Source organism: Lonchura striata, chromosome 1A, assembly GCF_050655825.1.
Source record: "Lonchura striata isolate lonStrDom1 chromosome 1A, ASM5065582v1, whole genome shotgun sequence".
Classification (NCBI taxonomy): Eukaryota; Metazoa; Chordata; class Aves; order Passeriformes; family Estrildidae; genus Lonchura; species Lonchura striata.
The window spans coordinates 56,238,664-56,258,263 of NC_140741.1; the positions used below are offsets into that span (position 1 = coordinate 56,238,664).

Below are 19,600 nucleotides of genomic sequence, written 5' to 3' on the forward strand. Positions count from 1 at the left end.
TGGGAGGGCAGCCCAAGCTGCCAGAATAATACTGTATGGTAGATGAAAGAGCAACATTTATTTTAGGACTGGCAGACATCTGAAAGAAACATCTATCACAGATCTCAAAAAAATATTATATTTGTCTTAAATGAAATTATAGTAACCATATCAAGAAAGATCAAGGGCCTATCGAAAGATCAAGCCCCTATTTTAATTGGGCTGTGATCTGGGGAAAGACAAGAGAGAAGGGCTTGATACAAATTCCGCTGGAAACACCTGTCAGCATATTCTGTCTCTGTTGGTGTCATCAAAGTTACACAAGATATAAGTGAATGCAACTCAGTGTCATCTAGAAAGCAGCACATAACTGCTACCCACTGAATTTGTGTAATATGTGCAAGGATAAAGCACATAAAGCTTATATTTGGTTGACCATGTGTAGCAAACAGATCTAGAAAATAAGACTACAATATGATAATACAGCATTACCCTGAAAAGAGAAATGCAGCAACTAAAAACAAGCAAACACTTAGTAAGTAATGAGAAAAAATTTTAGATTGACTACACAGAGCAGGTAACCTTGATGAATTCAAAGCAAGGAAGAGTTAAAAAGAAAATAATTCATAAAAATGAGCTTTGTATGCTGTGCCTGTATTTTTACAGATGATTTAAGAAGCACTTAGAGTGATTTCACACTATATCACCTTGAGAGTTTCACATCAAGTAGGATTGCTTTATGTTTTTTCTTCAAACCATTTTATTTCTGACTCCTTACATATGCTTTCACCATCCAGCCATGGATAAAGGTGAGGCATACTGCAAAACTTGTCCAAAGCTCTGTGCTTGGGCTGACTGAGTTCAATTGCATTTTCGATCAACTTAGAAAGATGTAGAGTTGATTTTTCCCACTGATTTGTTGAAAAAATTTTTCAGTCCACGACATGAAAATGTAGTGTTAAAGTGTCCCACCCGCCTCTATAGTAGGTGTGTACCTGATTCTCCAGTATACTCTGCTACAGCCCTTCCCAGAGCTAAAATACCTGGGTGGGATATTTGGCTCCATCAAAGAGATTTCTGCAAATGCCACTTCCGCAAGAGGTGAGGAGTTTCATAACCAGCAGAGGACAAGCACTTCCCTGCAGTAGGAAGGAGGAGAAGCCCCAGGTTTTTTTTTTCTCATCTGTGTTGCTTCACTAGCTTTTTCCTGGTAGATGTTGCTCAGTGTTTCACTGCATAACATAATTTAAAGTACAATGTCTGGGGCAGGTCTCTGTGCAGAAGCAAAGACATCTACCAAAGCCTGCTTTGTCCTGTGAGGTCTGGCCAGAAGGTGGGCTCCAGATGTAAGGCTGTGCCACCTCTTCCCTGGTCCCCATCACCCCATCCATCTCTAGGCTCCTGCAGAGGCCCACTGGTGACAAGGACATTGGACACAGTAAGGAGGGACTGCACAAAAAACTAACATTGCACTGAAAGGCTCATCTTTAAAAAAAACCAAACTCTTTCCACAGGAGGCAATTAAAAGAAAGAAAGTTTTCAGGGTGTATTATCAGTTAAAACATTTTAATTAATAAGAATCTTGGTTTTAGTTGTTGTTTCTATGCAAAGGACATTTTCCAAATAATCATAATTTAATGAAAGATAAACTATGCTTGTACAACTAAATAAAACAGAACAAACACTTTGGACTCAATAAGCGCTCTAACAATAAAAACAAAAGAAAAAAGTCAGCAGAGGAATTTAAGAATCATTGACAGTTTTTTAAAGAAAGGAAACAAATCTGATAGGGTCAGCCTGAAACATTTAAAATCTAAAGCAATCAACTGAAGTGTGCTTTTACATACTACAGAATTCACATCTTTCCGCATCCTGCTCAGAGCTACCTGCATAAGTAATGAGTGCATTAATTAGTTAGAAATAAATAATCACTGCTTTATATATATATATATATATATATATATATATATATATATAAATTTTATGTAAATTGTCTGTGGCATATAGCTTGACTCTTGTGCCTTTTATCTGCTGATAATCTTCAAGTGTGGATTCCGGCAGGCCAAATATTTTTTATCTCTGCTGGGACTATTTTTGGCAAGTTTTCCATCAGTAGGAAATGAGCTGGAAAACCCTGGTGAAACATCAAAGCAACAGCTTAAGGTGATCTTTCATTTCATGAATTTCAGACTGTCTGCTGTTTAACAATATACTGAGTTCTCTCTCACTAACACACTTTTAGATATTGTGAATAAGATGACTTTATAAAAATCATACATGAGAATCATGTGAGAGATCCTGTCACTTTGGAATACAGGGCATTTTTAAAATTATAGTTAATATGAGATATTGAAGCCTCAAGTGCTATCTTTTATTAGTGCATTCATTTGTACAAACAAATGGATTTAAATCCTTTTATGCCTGAGTAAAATTTGCTAGGATGAGAGATGTATTATTCATTTGTTTGACTAATTTCTACTTTGCCTCCCAATTTTATTATAAATATCTATTCTTCTCTATCCCACGTTTTACAATACAGAATTTATGAGCTCAAGTTTTGCCCTCAGGTATGTATCACATGTATTCAATAAATTAGGGACAAAGTGAAGCCTGCTGTAACTCATACTAGCAAGAGGGGCAATCTAGATAAAAAATCCAAAGGGCAAAAAAAGCAATCTTTTCCAGGGGCTAAATTCTAAGGTAAGGAAAGACACAAGTGGATATAATTAGATGGAGAATTAAAAGAAATCTCAGTAGTCATGTCTTCAAAAATATCATAATAGGTCATCTGGACTCAGAGGTAAATTATGTGCAAAGAGCATTTAATTGTGCCTGTTCTTGAAGCAACTGATCCAGTTATTAATTGTCCAGTCATTAACTAGGGCTGTGCAAATGGCTTAACAAGCCAAGCAAGGTCAGAATATATTTGACTTCTTGAACAGTATTCACAATTACATTTCTTCCACTTTTAGTGTAATCATTATTCTTAAAACAGTCTGCTTCCTTCTCAGAAGGCACTTCACAGCAAAAATTCTATCAAAAGTCACTGAAAAGAAGAAGGAAAAAAAAAAAAAACAACCACACCCACAACATTTATATAATTACTGCTCCAAGTCTGGGCCAAATACCTACAAAGAAACATGACAGGGTTTGAACCATTTGGTCGCCATATTGTATGCTTCTATGGTAAGAGAAAATAGAAACAAAAAAGCTTTAAAAGTAACCAGTTACAAAAAGAAATTGTATAAATGTGAACTGTTTCAATGTTTGTTCACTTGGTGATGGTTATCTTGAAGGAAAAACAAAGAGATGATGACGCTCTGAGAGGAATTTATTTTTTCAGAGCGCTGGAAGAACATGGGATCTATTGACCTGGAACAGCAGCAAGAACAAAAAAACAAGGCCAATGACAGTGCCTCTGGCAACAGTTAAAAGCTGATGTTTCAGGAAAGGGGGAGACCAGGAGTCAGCACACACAAATAGACTTGCCAGAGCCATAGCACAAACCAGTGACTAGCACAAATTTGGGTTTCATCTCAGATGCTGCCTTGCTTTATAGCCACTTCTGCTGTATCGTACAGCATGCCTTCTCTAGCCTGCATTTAATTGTGAGCCCTGCTTCTGCCTAGAGCCATCTGCAGACAGAGGAAGGATTTGCCCAGAGATGAGTTTACCTTGTTCTCAGTTCATAAAAGGCTGCATCAAAGCAATAAAGAGCAGGGAGGTGAGTAAGGCAGGTTAACTATGCTCTGATTAAAAGAGTTGTTGGCAAAGAAGAAAGAAAGGGCGGAGACAAATCAGGCACAAAGGCAGAATCTGCTTCTGCACCCACCAAATAAAGAATAGAGTGGGTATGTCACAGACACCACATCTGTAGGTATCTGGTTTGGTTTGAAAGCAAATATATGTGACAAAAAATTCTCCACTCAAAACAGGAACAGGTCCAACTGCTATTTGGCTAAAGGACCATTACAGATGGTTCTATTGAATTGTCAGCAGACCCAAAGAAAAGGACCCCAGACACCACTGGATGGAGAAATGGGCCTGGAATGTGACCTCAAGTCTATGACTGTGTATGGTCAGTAACTTAGACTCACTGACTTGGGTGAGAAGTGACACTAAGGGCAGATTAGTCAGCACTGGGACATGAGCAGTGGTTGGAAGTGGATGAAATTAGTACTCATCTTTACATCACTGTCACCACCATAACTGTACCACAAATGCTACTGAACTCACTCCAAGTCCTGAAGGCAGCACACATTGTCACACTCTCACAAACCTGGAGAATAAGCTGACCATCAGCTGATATAGCCAGACCTGTTGGCTCTGTATCAGAGATAGGACTGAATGTGAATGTCTGGATTTCCTTCAAAGAACTGCTTCTCAGCAGCAGCTCAGACATAGCATAGAGGAGAGGAAATTAGCTTCTATTTCTGTTACCAAAATGAATGCTTCCAAAAGATCAACTTCTTCTTTTAATAAATGCTTATCAGTAATGCTTCCATCATTTGAGGCTGCACAGAAGTAGGAACACCCAGAAAAAAAAAAAAATCCTGAAACTTAGTTGAGTGTGGTCAACAGCAAATTCAAATACCAGCCTTCTCTTAAGCCTGCACTAACAACTTCAAAAGAACCCCACACCATATTCCCTCTCCTTCCTATGCCTAGGATACAGCAAAAAGGTCTCATGGCGAGCTGCAGTGGCTCGCAACTAGGAACGACTGGGAGGCACTGCCTAGTCAGTTCACCAGGGGTTCCATTACAATATGTTTGTACAACAAATGTTGTAATTAAGGATAGGACAGGTGTACTCATCTCTTACTGCTCAGCCAGGAACACCAAATAAGTGAGTTTGCCCTCAGATGACTGAAACAAGGCATTTTTGCCTATGAATATAGTTTGCTATGCCTCCATGGCAAAAATAAAACAATCACAGAATGTCACATTAATTTAAAAATTTCATGACACAGTAATGTTTCTCCAAACTTGAAATCCTTCTAAAAGTGGCTTGGAGAAAAAATAAAAACAGCTTCCAGAGTGTTTCACTGGCACATTAAGTTCCACATTCTAAGTCCTGGAGGTGAAATGTTTTTAGCATTTATGAGAGCTCTGTGCTTCCAGTTCTCATGCTGAGACAGCTATTAATACATGACAGAAAGCATCTGTGATCTACTGCTTGCAGGGTTCAAACCCCAAAGCATCCAGAAAGTCTGTGCATAATCCTTCATTCACATGTCTGATTGACTGCACCACACATAAGTCAATGTGATGCATACACTCTGATGTGACAGGCTCAAAATAAAATGTACATTATAAATTATTTGATCTTTATTAGAACAAGAATCTTTTATAAGAATAAGATCCTTTATTAGAAGAATCTTTTACACAAATCAAACATTTGATTTTTTATTAAAACAAGAATCTTTTACACAGAAATTTTCTTTTAGAGAAAGGCATAGGGCACTGAGAGATATTAATGCCAGCATCAGCTCCCATAAAACAGAGACAATATCTATTCTAAGCCTTGCAGATTTAAAGTGTACATTAAAAATGGGATTATGCTACCTTGAATGGGAAAATGATTGCCATTCTAATTTCTCACTAAACCAGACTGGAGCATCCTGATGAACACAGCAGTCCTTTACAGGATTACAGCCCACTCTTCTGTTGGAAAATTCTTGATGCATTTCTTTGACATCCAGGCTTCTGTTAGACTGCGTGTGAGTGCACAGGAAAGTACACTGCAGCAGAACAGCAGAACCAGGGCCAAGCAGCTGCCCTGAAGTAAGGCTTTAACACACCTTTCTGAATCATACAGCCTTCATGACATTAATGTTTCTACCCTGCACTGTTTTTTTTTTAGTTTTGGTTGGTTTTTTTTTTTTGTTTTTGTTTGTTTGTTTGTTTGTTTGTTTGTTTGTTTTTGTTTTTTGTTGGTGGTGGTGGTGGTTTTTTTTTTTTGTTTGTTTTGTTTTTTTTTTACTGGAAGACTGGATCAAAGCTTTTTAACTGGCAAGAGAATTCAGTCACTTCAGTCAGTCTGGAAATATGTCTTGTTTAAACTTGAATTTCAAGGAGGGCATATTTTCACCACTTTAGTCTTCCTCAGTAATGTGATTACTTGTTTTCACCTGATGTGGCATTGGTGTCTGCTATCTAGCAGTTTTTCCCTGTTGGTGTAGTTTCTGCAATTAAGATGTCAAGCTGATCAGCAGGGAAATTATGTAAGTGGTGTCTATGGAAATTCTGACTTGATTAAAATAAAGGGAAAGAAAAAAGTTGCAAAGATAATACCTGGCAAAAGTATGCATCTTATAAGTAGAAAAGCATGCCTCTCTTTGCCAGCTTGTCTCAGAGACGGAAATGCATGGCAGAACAGCCCATGCTCTCCAATGCTCCGCCCAAGGAAAGCTCCAGGAAGATCAGCAGCACAGCCTGTGAAGTGGCTTGTCACACTCCTGCTGCAGGGATGAATTCATGTGGGGCTTCTTGCCCTTCTCAGGCACCTGTTTTCATTGCGGAGAGGGGAGCTTTCTTCTGTAGGTGCTCTGTATTGGGGAGCAGTGACTGCAAGTCTGAGCTGCTGAAAAACTTGTCTTGTTCATCTCTCTGAAGTCACACTATGGAAACATGGTTGTGAGACCTCATGATCTAGAGAATGATTTTCCCAGGGACTGTCTTTCCTTGCACTTCAGGGGTGCTGACTCCAATTTTCCCAAATGCAGGTAACTCAGCTGGCCTGAATTGCAGGAGGAGAGCGGGGAACCCATGCACAATCTTCCTGGAAAAGAGACAGCTCATGCGCACAGTCATCACATGCTCAGTTAAGTGTATTGCACAACTGCAACACCAATGCAGGAGGAGGTGTTTCCATAACCTCAGCTCACCTAGAAAATCTATGCATGTTCTTATGTCCTGGAAACACACAATCTGCAACACATGACAGTAAATCTGGGAACAGATCAGAACAGCAATTTCCCTTACTTGCTAGATTAACAATTATGGATAACAGACATTCATATCCCAGGATCTGTTGAGGATTCACAAGAGAATTGTGGTCAGTTTTGAATTTTGTCATGTTTGAGCTTGAATTCTCTAGTTTGTAGTCTTTTAAAATCACTTCATATGGAAGAGCCCTTGATTTGACTCTTTGCTTCCACAACAACACATCACAATTGTTTATTTTCACCAATTTCAGTTCACTTCAATGCACAGGCAGAACCTTTGGGTTGAGGCTTCATAGAAACTGCCCCACAAAAAGAAAAATTAAAAAATAAATATTACAATTTAAAAACATGCTGGATTCAAAAGGAAATTAGGAAAAAATTATAATTTGGGTTTGGAGGGCTCAGACTGAGAGTTGGGGTGCTACTACCCATATGTTCAGTATGGCCTCTGTGTGAGGCAGAGGCTGTGAGATTTGCAGAGAGAAATGCACATCGATTCCAAATAGTACATTAGATTATTTTAATGTCCACAGCTATAAATTGCAATGGGCTGCAACTTGTCCCTGTGACAATCCACGCATCCAGTACTGTCTGGGTATTTTAGTCTTGCAAATGCCTTTTTTGTCCAAGTGGGTTGCTCAGCAGTAATGATTATTCAGAAAAAAAGTGGCAGACAGGGTCAGACAGCAGTAGAATGAAAAGTGAAAACCTGAAAGATGCTAGATGAATATTTATGCAGAGCAATCTTCACTCTCGAATTATGGCACATAATGGGATCAGCAAAGCTAACGGAATTCACGCTGTGTGAACTTCCTCTGTGAGAACTTAAGTTTAATCTGCACATAAGACTGACAACCCGTGAACACAGAGAAAACATTCAATGGCATGTAAAAACTTCATTGAAATAATGTTTCTGACTATATCAATGTTCTGGTAATGACAGAATAAACAACATTTTTTTTTTTTCTGGCAGATTTTAAATCCACAAGCCACTTTTTTGAAATGGCATTCAAATATTGTCACGGCAGACTTTGTTCTTTTGTTTCATTGCTGATTTGGTATGTCCTACTGGCAACTGAAATGCATCCATGGGGATTGAGTAATGAAGACAAGGATTTCAGAGCAGCCTGGCACTGAACATCTCTTAAAGGCTGGTGATGACGAGGAGCAGCCAGCCAATGTTTAGCTCTGATATTACAAGATTTGTCGGGGAATACTTTCCATTACAAAAACAAATGGCAGTTGGCTGACTTTGAAGAATCCATCTTATTTTGCAAAATTTTGTTCTCAATGTGTCCAAAACTCAGTGCACATAGGCAATGAAATCCATCCCTATGCTCTAGGGTCAGCACAAGAGCTGCAGATCAGTTTACTCCTTTAGGGGGCTGCAGATTTAGTGCACAAATTAGGTCTGTATTTCATACATTCTGTATTTTTTGAGAGCAGGTCACTACAAAGCCCAAGAAGCTCTTATAATCCATCACTATGCGCAAATGCCAAAACAGCTGATCACCTGGGGGCTAAGTAACTCATATATTTAGACAGATAGCTAAACCTTTTATGTTTATTCAAGTGTCTTTAAAAACATGCTCAGCAAGACCAGTTTTTTCCTTGATATTTCTGCAATATGCTGACACTCTTGCTGGTTTAAGTCGTAATTTAAAGTATTAGAAAAATAGTTTTCCTTACAGGCCTTTAGTAATTTCTTTTCTGAACTAGAGGCCCTGCTTCATCCCTGTATCGAATGCTTCAGCACATGTCTAATCCTTCTGAATTCTAGGATATATTAAAAAGCTCTATTGAATCCAGAACTCTGTGAGAAACTGGGAAAGAATGCAGCTCCAGCTATTTGAGATATCTGAACTCTTCAAAATACCCACTATACGTATTATCTAAGTGTTGTCTGATCTTTTTTTCTCCTCGAGCATCTATTATCCAAACGTATCAGAAGCACATCAGTTAGCTGGCTACCTTACGTTTGAATTTAATTAAATGAGAATATACAAAATAAAAGATGCAGAGTTTAGCCCATCCAGTAATCCCACTTTTCCCTTCTGCTGCTAATACGCTCAAGAGGCCAAATCCTGCCTGGATCGGGGTCCGCGGTCCTGAGCGGACACACCAGCCGCTTTGCAAGAGGGCCATACATTTATTTTACTTTTTCTATTGATTTACTTATTTTACATAACACTTTTCACTGGGAATTTTCTGATTTCCCTTAGAACTGCCCGAGGCTGCGGGGCTCCGGGTCTGGTTTTCCCGTCTCCTCCCGGAGGGGAGGCGCACGGCAGCGCGCCCGCGGCGCCGCTTCCCGCGCCCGCGCTCCGGCCGCGGCACGGAGCGCGTCTGTTTGTGCCAGCTAAAAATAGACGGGAGCGCCTGACAACTGCCTCCTGATTGGCTGCCGCTGAGGCGCCGGCAGCCTATGGGCGCGCGGGGCCGGCGGCGCGGGGCATGCGGGCAGGGCTGAGGGAGCGCCGGGCAGGAGCCGGCGATGCCTGCCCGTCCCCGGCCGCGAGCGGAGCCTCTTTCTCTGGAGCCCCCCTCCTCTGGAGCCCCCCTCCTCTGGAGCCTTTCTCTGGAGCCCCCCTCCTCTGGAGCCTTTCTCTGGAGCCCTCCCTGCCTCCGTCCCTCCGTCCCGGGCCCCCCCGGCCTGCGGGGCCTGTGCCCGCCCGCGCCGGCAGGGAGCGCTCCTGGCTGCGGCAGAGCGTTGCCGTGCTCGCTTCTCGACGGAGGCAGTGCCCGGAAGGGTTAACCCCTTCACGGGAGGGTGCTGCCAGTCTGTTTTCCTCTATCTTCGTGCATCCTAAAGACGTTTCGTGCGCTTTCTCGTGTGAAGTAGTACCTGCAGTGGCACAGTAATAAACAGAAATCAAATAGAAACTTAATGGTTTTGTTTGTTTGTTTGTTTGTTTTTTTCCATGGAGGTACCAAAGAACAGTGTTGAACCAATTGCAATGGTGAGTTAGGAGAATGTCCTGAAATCTGTGTAATGAATTCATAAAATCTGTGCAATAAATGGATGAAATCAGTAATTTCACTGGAGAGAGGCATCATCCCATGGTTATACAGACAAAATAAAAACTAAAATTTGCTAATAATTAAAATATTAAGTGCCTTACAGTCCAAAGAGTATGCTGGGGGGACTTGAAAGGCAGAAACAGGAGCTGATTATCAGAGTGATACCTCCAAACTTATTCAAGCACTGGATAACACCTCTGGAACTGTTAAAATATCTCACTTCTTGAGAAGTAGTTTCACTCCTTCATATCTGTTTCTCCAGAGCCTCTTTTCTCATGGGCGCCACACATTCTGAGCATCACAGAGGTGCGAGTCCAAGTGGGGCAAAGGTAAAAACTGTAAAAAAGAAAAGGTGCAAGAAGACTTTCTTCTGAAGAAATTCGCACCTTATGATTTTTCACTGAGTTTGTGCCTTGGCTCACGCTGATAGAAGCAAGTAAACAGTTCTGTGTTCTGGTCCATTTTAAGTTAAATGATTTGAAACATCTAAAAATGATTCTTTTCTGTTGCTTTTACATTATGCACAGGTAGCCTTCCACTATGTGGGGATTATCTTCTCCATGTGAGCTGTTGGTGTCATCTTGTAATTTACATACTAATTGCTCACAATCTTTAGCAGTTGAAAAGTTAAGTGTCCACAATTCAAAGGATTTCTTAATTATGAAAGGAAAGTACTTCATGGCAAAGAGTGTAGCCAATAATTAGCTACTGCCAAGTGTCAAAACACATGTAAAATGAACGTTAACTGCTGGGAACAGAAGGAAGTTGATTTCTTCTGTGGCAGTTTGAGGCTTCTGGCATGAAAAAGAAGATAATGGTTCACATATTCTGTTAGTTTCAAACCTAACGGTATTTTCTGTGTGGTGATGGCACTCAGCACTAAGTACTGTAAAATCTCTGGTGCTGAAAATTCAGAGGTGAGCTAGGTTATACACAGAGATTATACCCCTTGTCCACGCCCATGGGTTCTGAGCACTTCTGAGGACTTGTACCACAGCTTGCAGCCAGTGGGACTTCAGCTTTGTGCACATATTCACCCTTCGTGGTTATGGGCAGCTGCAGAAATTTGGTGGGTTTTAACCAGTCCCACCACCTTATCATAGCCTCTCCTGTGCCATCATCTCACAAAGCCAGAATGAAAGGGTTAAACCTTTTTTAGCAGGGTAAATGTTCGTGTTTCTTTTGGATTTGACTGGAGGATTTTTCATGAAAGTCATAAATGTGAAACTTCTTTAAATTTGTCCTTGTGCTGGATAAGAGAGTCCAGCTGGTTTTGGTTTTACTGTGTGCAGCTGCAGATACTTCCAAAGTTTAGAAAAGCATAATAACTTGGAGATATATGCCTGAAAAAGTTTATACAGACATCTAATATGACATTTGCACACTTTTTATACCACAGCTTGAAGATCTATCAAAACATTAGAAATAAGTTTTTATATTAATCCTTCAATAAGAACATTTTCAGCTTTTGTTATTTTATATCCACTGGCTTAGCACTTTTAACTTTCTGTTTCCAGATTTATCTCACCCGTATTTTTAATTTTCTTCTTAATCTTTGTCATATATTTTATTTTCAGTATTATTTCTTGTAATTTGGTGTAACTTCAGTCTCTTACCTTTTATAACTTCTGAATAGTTATTTTGTGTGACATGTCTTGCTGCATGTGCACTGTTAATGTACATGTGATATTTTGTGTTGATTAAGGTATAAAGTTCTTGAGGGCATCTGTTCAGGTTTGCATATATAATTTCTTTTCCTACAATGTTTGACTTAGGCCTTTTCTGTATTATGTTTTCTTTACCTTTCTGTACAGTGAATCCGTCTGGGCTGCTTTTCTGAGACCTTTAATTATCATGCTGTCTCTAAGACAATTACATAATTAGGTGGTTTTCATTTTCATTTTAAATTTGCTAATTATTACAAAAACACTGAAAAGTGCATCAGCTGCAATTTGAAGAAACTCAATCAGTAAATGTACCTAGATGAGAAACGGTTGAGAAGATTCTACTAATGACAATAAATGAAATGAAAATTAAAAAGAAATGGAAACAATTGATCTTTCTGGACTCTTTGAGACTGTTACTTTAAATTATAAACTTTTTGTACCTTTGATGATTGCAAAAATGATGCAAAAGTGATACTCCTATGAAAATGTATAAATATAATTGCAGCAATTAAACATTCCTCCAAGTATGGTAGAATAAAGTACTGAAGGGACAGATGTTGTTTCATAATTTTCCATATTTAATATTTTAAAGATATATTATTTTCTTCTCTCCCTACTTCTAGCACTGCCTTAATCACGTGTGTGTACTTTTCATGCTTTATTGAAACAGATGGCATATCTCCTCTTTAAAGGCACAGACAAGGGGGGGTGTAGGAAATAGGGGAGGATTAAATTATTTTGAAACAAGAAGACATCTTTCTCATATCCTATTTCTCATACACCTGTTAGTCTTTCAAGCAAGCAGTGGCAGTAAACACTCAGAAAGAGGGAGTTGGTTTTGGTTGTGTTGTTCTGAGAACCCTGCCCTGTTCTTTGGTATTCAATTCCTATAACTACCTGTTTTTCAAAACCAGAAATCTTAAAGTTATCAGCTAAGCTTGACAAAGCTCAACGTAATACTCCTAGCAGGCACAAAGGGAGCAGATTAGGCATTTTTTCCAGCTCTATTAGAAAACCTCTCCGCTAAATCCACCAAAGTCACCCAAGGCTCAGTGCTTTTGAGAACCAGGTCATCTCTTAAAGCATATAAACATGAGTTCAGAAGCCTGATTTTCAGCTTTTCATTGTGAAGATGTTTGACAAGCTGAATTAGTACAGAAATACTACAAAGTCTTCAGTTTTCAGAATTTAATATATATATGCTCTGAGGAATGTCTGGAATGCTGTGAGTAAAATGCATTTTTTCTGGCCTCTGGATTCTATATTTTTCATACATTTATGTGTGAAACATCCAGTGACCGCACAGTGCAAGGCTTGTGAGTGGAACAGTAGTAGCAAGTCTGGAAATCCAGGTGAAAGAATGGCTTAAAGCAGCTAAGAGTTTCTGATTCAGTCCGAAGTTTCACATGCTGCCAACATCAGTGGGTGTTCAGGCAAGTATTTGTGCTGTTTAATGAATTTCCATTGGATCCTGAAGAAATGTCTGCTCAAATGCATGCCTGAGATGTTTCTGTCAGAGTAGTGGCTAGTGGCTATGAGGAGTTTTAATTTTAACATCTACTTTAACACTAACTAAATTAATACAATAGTTGCATAAAATGTGCAAGACATTTATTTGGGGGCTCAGTCCTCACTGACTGCTGGTAAAACAGATTTCCCAGAGCATGGGGAATTCTCTATTTGTGTCAGCATGCTTGTGCAAATAGCACAGAACATGATGACAGAGGAAACCTGGTCAGGCAATAATTTAAAATTACCCTCTTTCGTCATGTGAACATCAGTCATAAAATTGAGACCTTCAGGACATGTTTTGAAATATATATTAAGAATGCCTTGCTTCTAATTCAGTTCCAGATTAATGGCAAAAAAATTAAAAAATCATGTGCCTGCAACTTAGCATTTAAATCAACCTCTGAGTTACAGTGACATTCAGAGTGAAACCTATCCTGGTAGTCATGAGTGTCTAACTTCTTCATGTGACCAGGGGAGGGATTAAATGGGTCAGGGGTCTCAATCAGTAAAACAAATCCTGTTTTCCCAGAGGTTTCCAGAGACCTTCTTAGTGGATACTGGATTATTTTGAGATGCAAAGTATCAGAAATTTGAGCTGGCGTAATGAAATGTGTACAGTTCAGAGCTGTGCATCTCTTAACTCCATGGTTGTCAAATGGCTGTGATCTGTGGCTGTTAGCTAGTTGGTGGTGTTCTGTTTAACAACAAAAGTGGTACTGTTTTCAGTTTCAAGGCAGGTGAGCAATCCACGAGAAACTTGAAAACATTAATGGATACTTGGCTCCAGAACCTGGGAATTTGGTTTGAAGGACTAAGTTCTAGTGTGATTTTTTGGGGGGCCTAAACATGCATGTTCTCTAGTTTTCCCATAGCTACAGTTTATAGTTGTATCATAGTTTTTCTGGTAAAACACACTTCAGATATCAGATTTTTTACTCAACATTCACGAGCCCACATTTGCCACTCAGCTTTCAGTGAGCAGCCGCTGTTGGCAGAGTGTCAAGAAGGTGTCAGTACAAATTCACATTTGAGAAGACAGAAGATTGCATGGGCACGTTAAGATTCATTATTGATCAGAACTTTGTCTCCACAAATTCAGGTTATTATTTTCACTGGAGTCAGGAGTCATACTGCTTTGATGAAGAAGTAACTTGGACCTTATCCAGCTATTGCTATTTCTAAAGTGATGATCTGGCTCTAAATCTGGCCACAATGATGCATTGCCTCACCACACAGATTTTATTACGTGTGCCTGTCATTAGTAATGCTTCTAACTTTGACTTTTGAATGCCTCGAGCAGAGAGCCTAGTAGTTTTTGTTCTAATAGGTTCTGTGTGTAAGGCAATCCTTTTACTCTTGTATAGTGTTTCCACTGGATTGCTTACTACTGACAATCATGCGAAAAATTGCTGGATGTGCAAAATGTGCTGCTTAGGAGAACTTTGTAGTACTGGAATATTTTTATATAAACAGGTAACCTACACTGGTTTTCACCACAAAAGTTCTGAATTTAATATTAAATTCAAAATTATGTATCATTGTCTTAAAAAATCCTAATTTCTCATATTCTTTAATGTTTCTGTATTACTCAATATTATGATGGACTAGTAAAAATTTTTACCGCAGCACAGAAGATTCCAAAGCCAGTGATCCAGAGTTGCTCTTTTCTTTGTTAGAGCTTGTATGAGCTGATGAAAATGTCAGTGAGGTACAAATGGGTTATGTTTGGTTTGGCTGCCACTGAGTGTACCTCCCTCAGTTCACAGTGTGTGACAACACCTGTACCACTGCAGCAATACCTGTGTTCCTGCAGAGCTCTGGCAGAGCAGCCACTGCAAATCCACTCACGCCTCCTGTACTGAGATGCTGAAATACAACCCAAGCAAGGCCAAAGTGATGTTGCTTGGAGAACAGAGGTAGTCTGAAAGCCAAGGTCCCCTTTTTATGCAGTTCAGTGCTTCAGACTGCTTAGCCAGCCTAGATAATCAGAGGCCTGGTGATACTCATTTTGCAGGGCTGAGCAATATTTTAAGTAAACTATTGATGACTGGACTATGTGTGTTTGTCCCTTCAAGTGAAATTTTTCTCACTAAATTCAGATTCTGGGTTTACAGATGCCATCTTATTTTACTGTACATGTCTGTGTGTAGCATACTATTTTATGCTACATTATGCATGTGTACTACTGACAATGTCAGTGTTTACCATTGTAGATACTCATATTGACAGTTTGAATGCTGTATTTAAAGTTAATGTAAAATATGGCTGCATTCCACTTTGTATGTTGCTTGAATATGAGTACCTTTTTTTCTATTCCCATTAATCTATTTGTGGTGAACAAGCCTGTTCAAGAGCTTGATCCTCAAGCTCATTAGTAACAAGAGAAGTACATGGAATTCTAAAACTAATACTGTCTCAACATTTCTCCAGCTTAATTCACTTCCAGGGATGTTGTCAAAGCCTGATTTTGGAAAAAATCTTCTTGATGTCATATTAATTCCATTTGGGATATGTGTGATAATAATAAAAGGACATTTGTTAATATTTCATTACTTAAGGTTATATCCAGGCTTTCTACTGTGTATGTACCTCAAGATGTTTGAGTATTTTTCATTTGTCTATATATTTGTCTATATATTTCAGGCTCTTGCCTTTTGCCATTTGCCATTGTTCATGCATTTTTCATAAGTCAACTACCAGATTCATCACTGCAAATATAATAATTTTTGCTTTTTTATTTTATTTGCAATGACCAACAAAACCCCCAAACATAATTCTAGCTTTATATACCATCCTAAATACATTTTATGCATGGTATAGATTCAGTAAGCCCTGGTTGAAAGGATTTTCTTGTTTGTTTTTCTTTCATTTTTTTAAATAAAGATAAATTAACACAATTTAAAACTTTACACTAAAAATATTTATTAATCATTACTTGGGTGCATAATAACAAGAACACCCCCACTTTGGCTTTATTTTTATTTAAAAGTATTGAAATCTTATTTTGTTGAAACCTCAAGCAAACCAAATTATAGCAGTTCCTTGCCTCCCTGAGTCTTACATTTCACCCACCACAGAAATTAGAATATGGAAAAATAAAAAAATCTAATACCAATGAGATAAAACCAGCACAATGCAAAGGAAGATAATTACATTGCTCAGCTGTCACAAGGGCAGCATAAAAAAATTAAGTGACTCATCTCCCTTCACAGGCACAGCCTGCTCAAACATACATATATAATTATTTATTTGTATGGGTTTGATTCTTTAGCCAAATGTCTCTGCTTTATAATGTGGTTTAACCACGTGGGGATTTTTGTTCAAAGAGTTAATTTATATTTTTATCATTGAGCCACAAAAAACTGTTCTGGGCTCCAATGTAATTAAGTCGCATGCAAGTGCTATATATCATTAAATCTTACTCTGCATAAGTACATGAGTTCAAAGGCAGCTCTCCTGTAAAGATAAGATGCAATAAGCAGTGATCAAGGGTTGCTTTCTAGTGAAGTCATATTCTTTACTAAACAAGTGTGTCAGGCAGGAGTAAGCTCAAGACCTCAACATCAAAACATTTTCATATAGCATTATAATTTTGACTTTGGAGGTAAGTGAAAAATTGATTTAGACAATTTCTTAAAAGAAAGGGACTCATATTTGTAATTCAAAAGTGTATTTTTGAGAGTTTCATCTATGATGTTACAAGCAAAATCTATAAAAATTGCAATATGCAAAAATGTTGTACAGGAAGAACATTAGTATGGAATCTTTGAACAATAAGTGCCATTGAATTAAAAATTTTGACAAAATATGATACTCCCACGAGGTGGAGATTCTGAAATAAGAAAGAAAGATTTTCAGAGTTGTAGATAGACTTTTGTAGAGAACATTTATGCAATCATCAAGCTGAACTAAGTGTAACAGTTTTGCCTTATAAAACTTAATGTAAATTTTAAGGCTGAGCAAATTGTGTAAATGCTAATTTAGTGATTTTCTTTTTGTTTTCATTTCTTTAACCGGAAGTTATGCCTGTTTTTTGGAAAGTGTGTTAGTGGTTCATGTTTGCTGAAGTCACTTGGACAAATCTGAATTTTTGAATTTTCAGTCAGTGGGTTATTTACAAATTGTTTGCTTTGACTGTTCACCCTGTTCTATTGGTTCATTCTACTGAATCTAATTAATCAGTGTAATATTCAATATGTGCAATGCCTACCAGAGTAAATGAGAGGAGCCTTTTTACTTCTGTAACTGGCATCAGGAGGTACTTTGGCAAATGAAACTGCACTGGCATACTCCCGCATTTTGTCAAAACAAAAATTAGGAAAAAAGAGAAATCTAGTAAAACCAGACATTTTTTGTGATATTAGTATGAAACTCAGAAAGATACTGTTAAAATAGGAAACTTCCTCATCTCTGTGAAAGTCAAACCATTGCAGATAGAGAGATTACAGAGTGTAAACAAAAAACTTGCTGACCGCTGCCATTTTTTGTCAATCTCAGCAAATATCTACTCACAGACAAGCATCATATAGTGACCCACTTCCTCAAACTGATTTTCCCTTCTTTCATTTTTTGCAAATCTTCTGAAAAATTAGTTCAAAGGGAATAAAAAGGGTGACACTGGTTGAACTTTCTGTAATCTAATTTGGCTAAGGAAATGTGGCTCTTTGGTACAAGTTTCCTCCTCAGTTAAGGAGAGAAAGCAAGCCCTGTCAGAAATTAGTTCAGCCAGTGTAATAATAGTCTGTGTGATAGGTCCTTTGTGGTTACGAGTTTGTTTCTGCAAACTAGAGATGCAAGATGCGCTTACTTAGATGTAGATCCTCAGTATGGATATGAGATAGTGCCAATGCCAAAAGAGATTGGGAAACTGTCATGGGTTCAGTACAGACCCACTGATGCAGTTGGAGCAGCTGTGGGAAGAGGCTGAGCAGCTGGAGCTGACTCAGCTGGGAACAGAATTGTCTTTTGCGTAGGCATGTGAGGCAGCCTTGGGAAGATGGAATCAGACTCTACACAATGAGGTAACATCCACAGGTTGAAACAAGAGCAACTGAGTTGGAATATAGGGGCAAACTTTTCACAGTCAAGCAGTCCCTTTCAGTTGGAACTGTGATCCTGCTTTACTGGATGATGTTACTATCCAGGCCAAATATACTGTTGGGTGCATTGTTGGATCTCCACTGTTGGCTTCTATCTTATGAAATCATTAAAATTTTAGAAAAGGAAGGCACAATGCTGCTGTCAAAACCATTCACACACTCCACCGATGGAAGATGCTCTATAGCAATCTATCTGGTTGAGAGCTGTTGTAATCTCATTTCACATAATTACAAAGGTGTGACTTTACAACATTCCATTGTTTTTTTTTCTATATTTGGTGTGTTTAAATTAACATTTTAACAATATTCATCCAATTTCACTGTGACTTTTATGAGATTTCTAAGTAAAAATGCTGAGCCTGATCACTTTTTAGTCTTTACACCTATAGTACCATTATTTCTCTCAGGCCAACTGACATAGTGTTTGAACACAGGTATCTCAACATGTCTTGCTCTTTTCTGCTTTTCTGTTTCTCAGAATTCCCCTACTAATCTCTGTTCAGTATTGCTAAGATAATGAGTTTAGCACCAACCCTGAAATTGGTCACAAATAAAGCAAAGCAAAGCTCTTGTGGTCTCTATGAATCATATTCCCTTAACAAAAAATTCTACACCCAGAATTCTTTATTCCTCTCAATACAGAATTTAACCCATCATTGCTAAAAAAAATAAAGTTGATAAGTAAGAAAAGTATCCAGAGACTTAAACCTGTTGATTTTTCCAGCTAGTTAAATATGCCATCTTATTTTTATGGTTTCCCCTGGGTTTCCATGTGAGAAACAACTATGTGCAGTTTAGCATACAAAGATATTAAATCCAGAAGTTACAAATCTCAGACTTCAAAAGAAGGAACAGAAAATGCCCTTTCAAGATGAAAATCAAAGTGACAGCTTAGCCATTATTCCCACTTTTGGAAAGATGAGAAAGGAGAGGTACAGTGCACTCCAAGAGGATCAACTTCACATACTTTCTGACGGGTGTATGGCTGATGCGAGCTGGGGAAAAAGAGAAAAAAAAAAAAAATCTAAAGGTTTAATTCCACCTGTCAAGCAGAATGCAGTTCAAGTCTTCCTTCACCGAAGGAAGAACTTCTTGCATAATTTTTTCAAAGACCTGTGATGCCTGAGTTCTAGTACAACACAGTAGATGATGGATGATCTGTGGAGGTGAGGCTGAGTCCTGTATATTACACAGGGTAATTAGATGTTTTACTTTGCTGATTTTCTGTTGCCCCTCTTATAGTTTCCTTGTATATTTTTATAAGAATGCATGTAGGAAAGAGGTGGAGTCTGGAAGTATGTTTGTTGAGACCCTCAAAGATTCTCTAAAATTTTGAAATTCATATTCTGGCTCTTTAAAAAAACTAACTTCAGTG

At 38.5% G+C, this 19,600-nt stretch overlaps 1 long non-coding RNA gene across 7 annotated transcripts in view; it reads right to left on the bottom strand.

The window, feature by feature from the left end:
• Nucleotides 1–1,949: 1,949 nt before the first annotated feature.
• Nucleotides 1,950–19,600, bottom strand: part of LOC146763489 (uncharacterized) — a 46,039-nt gene continuing 28,388 nt past the window's right edge. For 2 of the 7 annotated variants that reach the window (XR_014952300.1, XR_014952303.1), the window contains one exon: nt 1,950–6,760. This is a non-coding gene — a long non-coding RNA (uncharacterized LOC146763489). The other 5 variants (XR_014952299.1, XR_014952302.1, XR_014952305.1 and 2 more) reach the window with 4 other exon arrangements.